The sequence below is a fragment of the Protopterus annectens genome, chromosome 4.part0 (assembly GCF_019279795.1).
Source record: "Protopterus annectens isolate FY-2018-M chromosome 4.part0, PAN1.0, whole genome shotgun sequence".
NCBI classification, from domain to species: Eukaryota; Metazoa; Chordata; order Ceratodontiformes; family Protopteridae; genus Protopterus; species Protopterus annectens.
In genome coordinates, this window is record NC_056733.1 from 994,853,019 (window position 1) to 994,865,321 (window position 12,303).

Consider the following 12,303-nt stretch of genomic DNA (forward strand, 5'->3'; position numbering starts at 1 on the left):
CATTGAAGTGATCCCAGGGGTAAATTTACGATTTCCCATCCACTCGTCAAGATTTCTCTTGAAGAGAGTCAGTGAGGGCTCTGCCTAACATAAACTGGGATTCTATTCCAGAGCAAGGGAAGTCTCTGGGACAGGAATCTATCCCTCCAGCATGTCCTGTTTATTGTTGTACTGAGGTTTAATTCACTGGAGCGTGTGGCTCTAAGAGATTTGGTTTTCTTGAGGTGGAGCATGTCCATTAATTCCGGGTTGGACATGGTCTTATATGTCAGGCAGAGATCACCTCTGAGCAGGCAGCAAGCAACCGAGTAGAGCTGGAGTTTCTTTAGTCGAGCTGCATAGATTATCTGTTTGAGGCCCATGATCCTCTTGGTGAGGTACTTCTGTGGTCTTTCCAGCTGTTGCAGGTGTCGAGTAAGGTACATTCCAAATGGGGCATTGAACTCTATTATGGGCCTGATGAGTGATGATTAGAGGGGCACAATGACTTCTCTTGATCTAGATGTGAACCATTTTGTGATTAGGTGGCTACATAGAAGGAATTTCTAACCACTTTAGCAATGTGATTATCAAAGGAGAGGTTGCTATCTACCTGAGTCCCCAGGTCCCTAATTACATCTTCCGTACTTAGTGGATTACCACCTATGTGATAATTCGTGGGCACTTTGTTTTTCCCAAAGGGGATGACTATGCATTTTTTGGAAATTAGCTTGAGGCCATGGTTCTGACACTGGGTATCTGTCTCTATGAGACCCTTCTGGAGGATGTCTGTGTCAGCCAGAGAGTCGATTATGGCCCCCAGTTTGCAGTCATCTGCGAACTTGGTCAGCCATAATCCTCCCGTGCTTGCCTGTACCTCAGAGAAGTATATACCAAACAGGAGGGGTCCCAGGACTGAGCCCTGTGGGACGCCACTTGTAACTGGTTTAGAGTCGGACATGGCACCTGCAACTCTGACCATGTGTGTTCTATCCGTGAGCCAGTTTGCAACCCATCTCATGACATAGGGGTTAATGTTCAAGCTGGTGAGCTTATCTATGATGCCAGAGTGGGGAATGGTGTCAAAGGCCTTAGCGAGGTCCAGGCAGGCTGTGTGGACTACCTTTCCCTCATCTATGGCCTTTGTAATTGTTTCAAAGAAGTCAACTAGGTTTAGGAGGCAGGATCTGCCTTTAACAAAGTCAAATTGGGTAGGGTCCAGTGTCTGGAGGTTCCCAATGTCTCTATTTATGAGTTCCATGATGATTCGCTCCATAGCTTTGCAGACCAGGCTAGTCAGGCTTATAGGGCGATAGTTCCCAGGTTCTGTTGTGGCACCACCTTTGTGGAGTGGAATGACACTGAGACACAACATCCAGGCCTACATGCTGTCCACTTCCAGACAATATTAAACACTCACAAAAGATTGGCACACTTACCCCTGCATATAGTGGACATACACCAATTATAATGTTGATTGGGACAGCTCAGGCAATCTGTGCTCCACTGATATTACTCTACAAACGTACACATTACTGCCATTTATACATGGGGTTGGGGGGGCACACCTGACAACTTTCCACATATGCACTGACTGCACTGGTATTTCAGTTATAACTCTGTTTGCTTCCATTTAATGATGTATTGTGCCCTGTCTTGCTGATTGGAAGCATATCAGTGGAGAACTCAGGATAGATTGTAATGGCATACATTTCAGTTTCAGACTTCTTACTCTTCAGAACTTACACAAGTTAGATTGTAATGGCATACATTTCAGTTTCAGACTTCTTACTCTTCAGAACTTACACAAGTTAGATTGTAATGGCATACATTTCAGTTTCAGACTTCTTACTCCAGAACTTACTCAAGTTAGATTGTAATGGCATACATTTCACCTTCAGACTTTTTACTCTTCAGAACTATACTGCAACTTAAATTTACAGCATAAAGTTTCTGATAAAGGTAAACTTTCATATATACATAAAATTATCAGACAAGAAACTTTTTACAGTGTAGATTCATACTGGAATTATTTCACCTCTATTAATGGGGACCCACCAACTCAACAAGATAAACAATATATATTGGAATCTGCTTATAGAACTACATCTTCCATTGTCTGGAGACTTTATACATGGAAATTTTTACATAGATCTTTTTATACACCTTTGATGATGAATAAAATAAATAATAAAGATAATCTATGTAAGAGAAGTAATGTAGAAATTAATGCTGACTGGGCTCATATGTTTTATGACTGTATGAAGTTGAAAGAATACTGGAAGTCAATTAATGAATTTTGCAGGCTCTTTTACAGATAATTTCATTATTTCTAAGTCTCTTATATTATTCAACACACCTGTACCTCAATGTGTTAAAAAGATTAAGCTTCCCTTGTTATGGTCTATCCTAGCGCAGGCCAGGAAAATAATAACTAGAAATTGGATTTCAGATACACCTCCTTCATTCAATGAATTTAAAATGTTATGAATATAATGTGCCATATGGAAATAAGCACAATTAGAATGAGAACAACTAGAAAAACATCATATTATATTGTTAAAAAAATTCTAATTTCAATAGCACGGTATTTTAGTTTAATTAATTGATCTGATTGTAGTGGATGTCTTTGTAAATACTTTAGTTGTTTTGTTGAATATTATAATAATACCTATTTTTAATTACTTGTATAAAATTGTTATGATATTTCTCTTATATGTTAAAACAATAAACCTGTTTTGAAAAAAAAAGAACTATACTGCAACTGCCAGACCTGTTGTGGTATGTCTGTTTAGGTCTGTGGGGGGGCTGTTCACCATTGCCAGCATTTGCGTAGCTTTGCCTGACCTTTATTTCCGGTCATCTCTACCTGTCCTGCTGGGTTAGGCTGGGGGGGGTGGGAATGGGAACACTCATTGACATCCATGTGTGTGACCTGTGGACACTGACAGTTAGTTGAGCCACCACATGTACTGCAGTGGGAGTTATCACTCTGAGTACTACTGCCTAGTATGGGGACACCAGTATTGGTTATGGATTTCATGCTGTCCCATGTAGCTGTCAGCTACCTGCTGCTATCCCATTTGGCCAACTGATTCCCTTGCATTCTTGCATCCATAGCATAGATACAACTATCAGAATATAGTATTCCATTCAGTAATTGATAGTAAAGGTGACATACACTATTCCTGCATGGACACCTGCCTGCTTCCTGGATTGCTAATTCACCTCATTTGCATGGTTTTCACCAGCAAATGGGATAATTAGCATACAGAAGCTGTGCCCATGCAGGAATAGTGTAAGAGCACTCATGCACTTGCTGGGAGCTCTATCCTGGATTGCTCGGCGGACGTATTGCATGCAGCAGCTCTTGTACTATTCCTGCATGCCGTGTAGAGCTTGCTGAATCCCAGGGATGATGGCAAACACAATTATATTGATATCTGACCTCTGTCAATGAGAATTTATTAGAAATATAATGTGGTAACTTCTTTTTTAAAAGCTCAAGCCACATCCACTGCGTGTTAAAGATACCCACTCAAAACAGCTGTACTGCAGGGAATGAGTTAACACAGTTATTTTTAAATGCTCTAAGTATTTTATTTTATTGTTTTTATTACTTTACAACAATGTTTTAGATCCAGTAAGAAAAAAATATAATTTCTAGGGAGTTCACATGGAAGGGTAGTGTTCTTTGTGGGGATTGTGTGTGAATTTTATGGTGCAATGTATAAAGTTACCTTTTTTTACATTGTATCAATGGGAAATATTGTTTCAGTTTTTTTTATATATTTTGTTAAACTAAATAATGTTTTAGATCCAGTAAGAAAAAAAAATCATTTCTAGGGAGTTCACATGGGAGGGTAGTGTTCTTTGTGGGGATTGTATGTGAATTTTATGGTGCAATGTGTAAAGTTACTTTTTTTTTACATTGTATCAATGGGAAATATTGTTTCAGTTTTTTTATATATTTTGTTAAACTAAATGAGGATCTATGATTAGGTTGGCTTGGCTGTTTTAGGATGTATCAACATCTGCATTTTTTGTATGTAGTCAGTATATTTTTAAGCAAGTTCTTACTGAGTATCAAAAATAGGTCAGATTTATGAAAATTTTAGTTGCACTGTTGATGTGCCAAGATCACCAATCAATGCTGCTGGTGTGGCAAGAGTGTATGTAAACATGTGGTTTAGCAGACATGTCTTTTCATCACACATAATCAATGTGCAATTCATTGATTTGAAATATTGACTCATTTAATCAGAGTTACTTTAATCAACAACTGCATAACACTACTGTACAGCTATGAGAGCGAATAGCAAAACATAGTTGTGTGCCAGTTAACTACACACGGAAAGGACATCATGGTGCAGGTTTTCCAAGACTGGGAGGCATTGAGGTAAGGGATATGGCCCTTTTCCTCACTGTTGCGTGATCTCAGAGTTATAAGTTGATGGGGTATAGGACCTGCAGTGTATAGTGCCCCCAGCAGTAACACTTTATTAATGCTTTTGTACAGGAAACAAAGTCAATGATTACACACATTACACATATCTACCTATATATATGTGTGTATGTATATATATATATATATATATATATATATATATATATATATATATATATATATATATATGTGTGTGTGTGTGTGTGTGTGTGTGTGTGTAGACACACGCACATGCATTTCCCTTCATTTAAGCCCCTTTTACATTTATAACAGAAAAGATCAGAGAAATATACACATTTTGTAGACCAAATGTGTTACTGATAGCAAATGAAAAAGAGAAGAAACAAAAATACACAGATTTTTAAATCAGTTTCCTTAGGATGGATTGCCTATGGCACTATACCTCTAATAATTATCTTCATTAATGCTGCCATTTCTTTGATCACCTTTCCAGTCAGGTGCCCTTCTATGCCTTTCAGTTTGGCTAATACTCATGAAGCCTACAATCTGTGGCAGAGATGGACAAAGCCCTGACTATGGCCCAGGTGACCTGGCTTCAATAAGTGTCTCAGGTAACTGATGGAAGCAGCAAGGAGAGATGGACAGAGCTGTGGGAATCTACTGTGTTGATCTCTGGGGGAGGCTGGGAAAGACACTTTGGTTAGTACGTGTAACCAGAGGTACAGGGTGGCAACATGGCTGTGCTGCCGCTGCTGAAGTAGAGTGACATGCCACACATCTCCATTGCACAACCATCCGCCAGACATACCACTAGGTGTGCCGGGGGTGGTGGATTGGTAATATATAAAATCCGTCCCACTTGAATGGATGCACAGACATGCTGAGCCCTGGATGCCTAGTTCCATGACTGCTCCCAGCAGCACTGGATTAAGTCTGAGTGGGGGGGGGGTAAGGAAGATGACTGGAGTTGATAAGTACTGGTGTGCTGGGCTGATATTATGAAGGATGGTGGAGGAATCCAAATGAAATTATGAGACCTGCTGAAGCCTAAGCTAGCTTTCTTTCTCTTCAAGACCACCCCTATATTTCCCCTACTATTTCCAGCCCACAGAATTCCCATGAGTTAGAAGACTATGGAAACAGTTACCCACAAACTGTTGAATCTCTTTCCAAAACTGCCAGATTTCTATGCAAGCCCAAAACATATGGATTGCCACTGCATTGCTTTGGCCACAGAGACAGCAGGTGCTATCTGATTAGCTCCCTTCCCTTGCCAAATGAATTGGTGTTAAATACCACTCGTGCAGAATGTACAGTTATCAGTTCTGAATGTTATGAAAGCCTATTCACATCTCTTTCCACTTCTCCTGACTAAGATGGAGTTCCTTCACCTTCTCCCACCTTCATTGCTGTGTCACATGGTACTTTTTGTTGATGTCCATGTCATGGTCCATTCTGCTTCATTTTTTCTTCTGCTCCATTCTACCAGGGGCAGTCATATCCCGCCTGAACCCTTCCTGCCTAGACTGATGGAATTCTAATCATTCCATATAATGCCAGCAGTTCACAGTCCTCCCAGTGGCTGCACCCTTTCTCTGTAAGAGTCTAAAACATTTACAATGTTTACTTTGCCATTTGCATGTGTTTCTACTACCTTCATATTCATATTTATTCCTTTATTTTATCTGCTGCTATTAGGACAAAGTAATGCATTGCTCAGTAGCCTTCCCCAGTAAATGCCCCTTCATTTTATTATTCCCGTACCTCTCAACTATATTGATTTTTGCAGAATGTGCAGATTTTTGCCTTTTATTTTATGGGTCCCTAGCAAATCACCGAGGATAGAAGTCACTGAATAATAACATACATTTGAGTTTCAGACTTCATACCCTTCAGAAAATTCATGCAAACACAAGTCATGTTATTCTAGCAATGTTCTAGGCTTATAATGGCAATATTTAAAATCTGTTCCTATTTCTGGGCCGTTGTTCTTCTCATTATTTTACGCTTTCTGCAGCGTTCTTGCACTAAGAGGTTAAGTGGCAATCTCTCCTACTATTCACTAACTTTTCCGGGATATTTATCCATCGTCCTGTGGCCTTTATTGCTTCTCATTGTTTTCTTCTTACAGTCTTACTTCTCCACACCCCAAATGTCCAACCTCATTTCTACACACCCCAAATGTTTTATTTTTTTCTCTACTTTCACTATCTGATCAAAATGTTCTAACAGCAATATGTATTCTGAGCACTTCACAATATATAACGAACCAGAAAGCCAGGCAGACGAAATGTGTTGATCTTGGCAATGAAACATAGCTTTTCCCTGGTGAGTAGGAGTTTAGCAGCAATATCCTTTGTTAGTCCCACTAAGGCAGTGTAATGCAATGGCACTGTTAGAGGATAGAACTTATATATCCAGTTGTTCTCTCCTCTGGTCACTTGACTAAAATTCCCTTTTCTTTTTGCATTGATAAAATAGGTCAAAACTCGTGATGAATCACCTCCTGATGTCAATGCATAGAGGTGAGCTGGGAAGTCTCACCCCCACAGATGGATAAATGAGGCTTATGCAATGCTGAAAATCATTTTCTGATTCTTTTGGTAATTGTATTTTACAGATAACATTTGAGCAATTATCATCTGGTAAATGTTGTTTCAGTCTTATGACAACTAACTATGGGTATGTAATCTGCATGCAAATAATACATATGGAAACATAACAGAGAAAATGACATTGCATCTCCAAGAACTCTTGAAACCTGGTTGTTTATAAAACTTTTCCACTGCCTCTTGGGTCACATACGGTTTTAACATTTCGTATTGACTTACAGAAGATTGTGTTACAACATTAGACACAAGCATTATTCTGTATAAGTATTGAATCTGATCCTCTTAAAAGATGACTACTTGACTTCTCTTTAATTTGTGCATGCACAGTGTAACAGGAGGTGTTTAACTGTGCTTAGTTTATATACTGGGTAAAGCATAGAGAGTTATGACTGTGTCTCTAGACATATGACCACATTATTATGTGTTTGAGACAGAGATGCCGAGAAATAAGGTGAATCTTGGTATCCATGTTGAGAACACATGATAATGAGTTATGACTGATGAGACCTGATCATAATTCTTTGCAGTGTACTTAGTACTCTGTGTGCTATCATTAACAACAGAAAAAAATGTGATGTATTTTACCAGTTTAGAAAGCCAGTAAAGCACTTAGTGAGTTCAACTGCATAAAGGCAGTTTTTAAATAGTGCCCTAATTTAAATAAGTTACTTATAAATAACTTAACATCTGCAAACTTCAGTGGCTATAGGAGGAAAGATATTCAGGGACCGAAGGAACATCCCTTCTGTAACAGACAGTGACAGTGTTTAGGTGTGTGTAACAAACCTTTGAAAGCTCTGTTATCATCGGGTCTTGCACTACAGTAGCGTATAATAGGTTTATCTTTTTTCTAGCTCTAGAGCATAATCACAGTGATCCATGCATAACATTATTGTAAGATATGGACTGCGTTGCACACAGAGCTACCTCTTTGTATTGTACAGGTACTCTATATTGCATAGTACTTTGGATAATGTATGTGATTGTGTTTATAGAGCCACATACAGAGTCATCATCTCAGTGGAGCAAATATGGTAAATTAACAAAAACTTAACTTCAGTGCTCAACTTCTGAGATGGTGCAGGTGCAGTGGTAGCATTGGTGTCTCACAACAAGAGGTTCTCCGGTTTGATTCTTGGCTGGGGTGCCTTCTTTGCCAAGTCTGCATTTTCTTCCTGCGTTCGTGTGGGTTTCCTCCGATTTCCTTCCACATTACAAAGACATGCATCTGGAGCATTTCTCCCTGGGCCTCTGCTGAAAATTGTCTCTTTCCAAGTCAGACTTTCCTGGTTAACACATGTAAAATAAAAAAAAGTGTTGCTTCCTATAATGAAAGAGAGTACATGAAAACAAAGATGATTTTTAGCCCTCCCAGCCTTGGACCATAATTCTTAATACTCATTCACTACCCCATTTGTCAACAATGGTCATTTTACCTGCTGAGGACTGAGATGAACTGATGTAATCCATGATTCCTACACATTTTTTTTTAAATTATTTTGCCTTATCCACAGTCTTAGTCCTATATCCACCATGCAATAGCATCACACACAGCAAGTCCATGGTGATCTTTTAGTGCATTCCCTGATTACTGTAGCCATAGCCAAGAATCAGATCCCTCCTAGCCTCCAGGAAAGAGAACTAGTAAAATGCCATTCCTTCCACGTAAATAGGTGGCATGAAACTGGCCACTGAGATACTCATCTGGATGTTGAGGTGTTGGCTGCACTTGAAGTGGCTCACTAGAAGTGTAGTGAGAGGACAGCAGCAGCATCAGCAGCAAACAGAATGTGGGGTGCAGCCTTACCCAGCAGCAAACAGAATATGGGGTGCAGCCTTACCCAGCAGAAAACAGAATGTGGGGTGCAGCCTTACCCAGCAGCAAACAGAATATTGGGTGAAGCCGTACCCAGCAGCAAACAGAATATGTGGTGCAGCCTTACCCAGCAGCAAACAGAATATGGGGTGCAGCCTTACCCAGCAGAAAACAGAATGTGGGGTGCAGCCTTACCCAGCAGCAAACAGAATGTGGAGTGCAGCCTTACCCAGCAGCAAACAGAATGTGTGGTGCAGCCTTACCCAGCAGCAAACAGAATATGGGGTGCAGCCTTACCCAGCAGAAAACAGAATGTGGGGTGCAGCCTTACCCAGCAGCAAACAGAATGTGGAGTGCAGCCTTACCCAGCAGCAAACAGAATGTGTGGTGCAGCCTTACCCAGCAGCAAACAGAATATGGGGTGCAGCCTTACCCAGCAGAAAACAGAATGTGGAGCGCAGCCTTACCCAGCAGCAAACAAAATGTGGGGTGCAGCCTTACCCATCAGCAAACAGAATTTGGGGTGCAGCCTTATGCAGCAGCAAACAGAATGTGGGGTGTAGTCTTACACAGCTGCAAACAGAATGTGGAGTGCAGTCTTATGCAGCAGCAAACAGAATGTAGGGTTCAGCCTTAGGCAGCAGCTGACAGAATGTGGGGTGCAACCTTATGCAGCAGCAAACAGAATGTAGGGTGCAGCCTTACGCTGCAGCAAACAGAATGTGGGATGCAACCTTAGAGGGACAGACCACGTAGCTCTGACTAGATGTCCCTGAGTAACTGCTGGTTGATGTTCCAGTGAAATGAGCACATCTTACTGAAGCTTCAGTCTGATTCAAAATAAATAAATAGATAGATACATGCATGCATAAAAATATACATGCATATGTACACACGTACATACATAAATGAATAAATAGATACATGCATACATAAAAATATACATGCATATGTACACGCGTACATACATAAATGAATAAATAGATACATGCATACATAAAAATATACATGCATATGTACACACGTACATACATAAATGAATAAATAGATACATGCATACATAAAAATATACATGCATATGTACACACGTACATACATAAATGAATAAATAGATACATGCATACATAAAAATATACATGCATATGTACACACGTACATACATAAACAAACAAACAAACAAGTCATTTATTTATTTATTTATTTTATTTATTGACATTTGTTGACCAAGAAAGTCCACTAGGCCATTGACCCATTTTCAGTGGAGGCCCGGGGAGAAAAGATCCATGGTAAACATTAAGACATTTAAGAGTTTTAAAAAAATTGCACGTTTTATACAATAAAGGTATCACATTCAATATAGTACATTAAAAGAACATATACATAGTTCCATCTTCAGATAAAAAAAAAATCACAGAAGGTTTCAAGCAAGGGAGAGAGTAAAGCCCATGAGTAAAGGGGCAGAAGTATACAGTGAGGTAAGTTGTGAGTGTCACATAAGATAGTTTAGCAAGAGGTAGGGAGAAGGAGAGAAAAAGTCAGGCAGTAAAGGGCAGCAATATATAGAGGTAAGTTGTGATTGCCCTGTAGGATGGTTTAGCATGAGATGGGGAGGCTATGGAGGTTTGATTGTTGTGCAGTGACAGGATACGTTATTTTGGTAGTGTAGTTTGAGTGATGATTTAAAGAGTTGTGAAGATTCCATTAGAGTTATATGGGAGGGTAATGTGTTCCAAAGTTTGGCTATATTATAGGAGTATAGACGTTGTCCAGCTCTTTTGTTTGATTTTATAACTTTTATTAGTTGTTTCTGACAGGATCTAAGTGACCAAGCAGGAGTGTAAGTTTGTACAACTGAGTGAAGCGCTGGGTAGAGGCGGGGTTTGAAAATTAATTTATGTGCTAATGTTAGCCGGATATAAGAAAGATGGCTTGGGAATTTGAGCCAGTTGAGTTCTGCAATTGCTTCACAGTGGTGTGTACGGTTTGGTTTTCCTGAGGCAAATTTACCTATTTTACAATAGCAAGATTGCAGTTTATTCTTAAGGGATGAAAGTAGGTTGGTAAAGATAGCACTTCCATATAGAAAGGAAGAGAACAGTAGGGTCCTTGTTAGTTTAGCTTTGGTTTGCTTGTTGAGGTATAATTTGTGCCTATATAGTGTTCCTAATTTGAAGTGTACTTTTTTATTGTGTTATGAATATGTGGTTCAAAGGTACGTTTGTCATCTATTGTTATACCTAATAGTTTGACAGTTCTTGTTATTTCTATTTCAATTCCATCCTTAGGAAAAAATCTTAAAGTCTGTGCTTGGTGGTTTTGAAGTGAATAGGAGTAGTTTTATTTTTTTGGCATTTAGTAGTATTGAGAATTATTTAGCCAGGTTTCTATTGAAATAACAGCTTTTTGGGTTATATTGAGAAGGTCAGAGAAATTATTGGTGGAAGAAATAATTGTCGAATCATCAGCGTATTGGATCAAGTTACCTAGTTGAGAGACTTTGTGAACGTCATTGATAAAAATATTGAAAAGTAGTGGCCCTAGAATGGAACCCTGAGGGACTCCTATGTTTTTTTTTGATAGAATATGCATTTTGCCATTTTACCGATTTTTCCCTGTTATTGAGGTAGGAGGTGAGCCATTTGACAGAATTGGGGGAACATCCTAGTTTTGATATTTGGTACAGTAGTTTGTTGTGTGATACTGTGTCGAAAGCCTTTGACAGATCTAGCAGGATTACTGAGGTATAGAGACCAGTGTCAAGGGCTTTGTTGACAGTATCGGTGAAAGAGAACAAGGCTGTAATTGTGCTATGTGCTGGACGGAAGCCATGTTGTGTGGGAGAGAGAAGCTCATTGTCTAGGAGGTGTTTCAGTAGTTGAATATGTACACATTTTTCTAATATTTTTATAGTGGCGAAAGTATTGAGATTGGGCGGTAGTCTGACAGGTCATGGGAGGTTCCACCTTTATGTAATGAGGTGATGATAGATTTTTTTTCCATAAGTTTGGGACATAGCATTCAGAGAGAGATTGATTTATTAGTATAATGACTGGGTATGCAATTGCACTTGATGCTAGCTTTAAATATTTGGATGGGGGGGTTGTCAGCAGAGAGAGAGAGAGAGCAGGGTTTAAGTTTGTTTAGAAGTTTGCATATCTGTGAGGTAGGAATGGGTTGGATGGAGAATAAAGGTGCTGTAGGATTATTAATGCAGGAGTCTAGGGTAGGGGAAGTTTTATTATTATGTGAGGAATCTGTTGTAGGGTCTTTGATTAGGTTTTGAATAGTAGTAATGAAATGGGTGTTAAAATCATGAGATAGATTTGCTGTGGGCTTTTGTCAGGTGTTGGAGATGAGTTTTGTAATGTGCCAGGATGAAGTAATGTGGAAACTGAGCTCCAAAACTTATTTGGATTGTTGTTTGCAGTGGATAGCTGTGAGGTAAAGTCATTTTTCTTATCTTGTAGGACTAGTGTTTTGGAATTGTT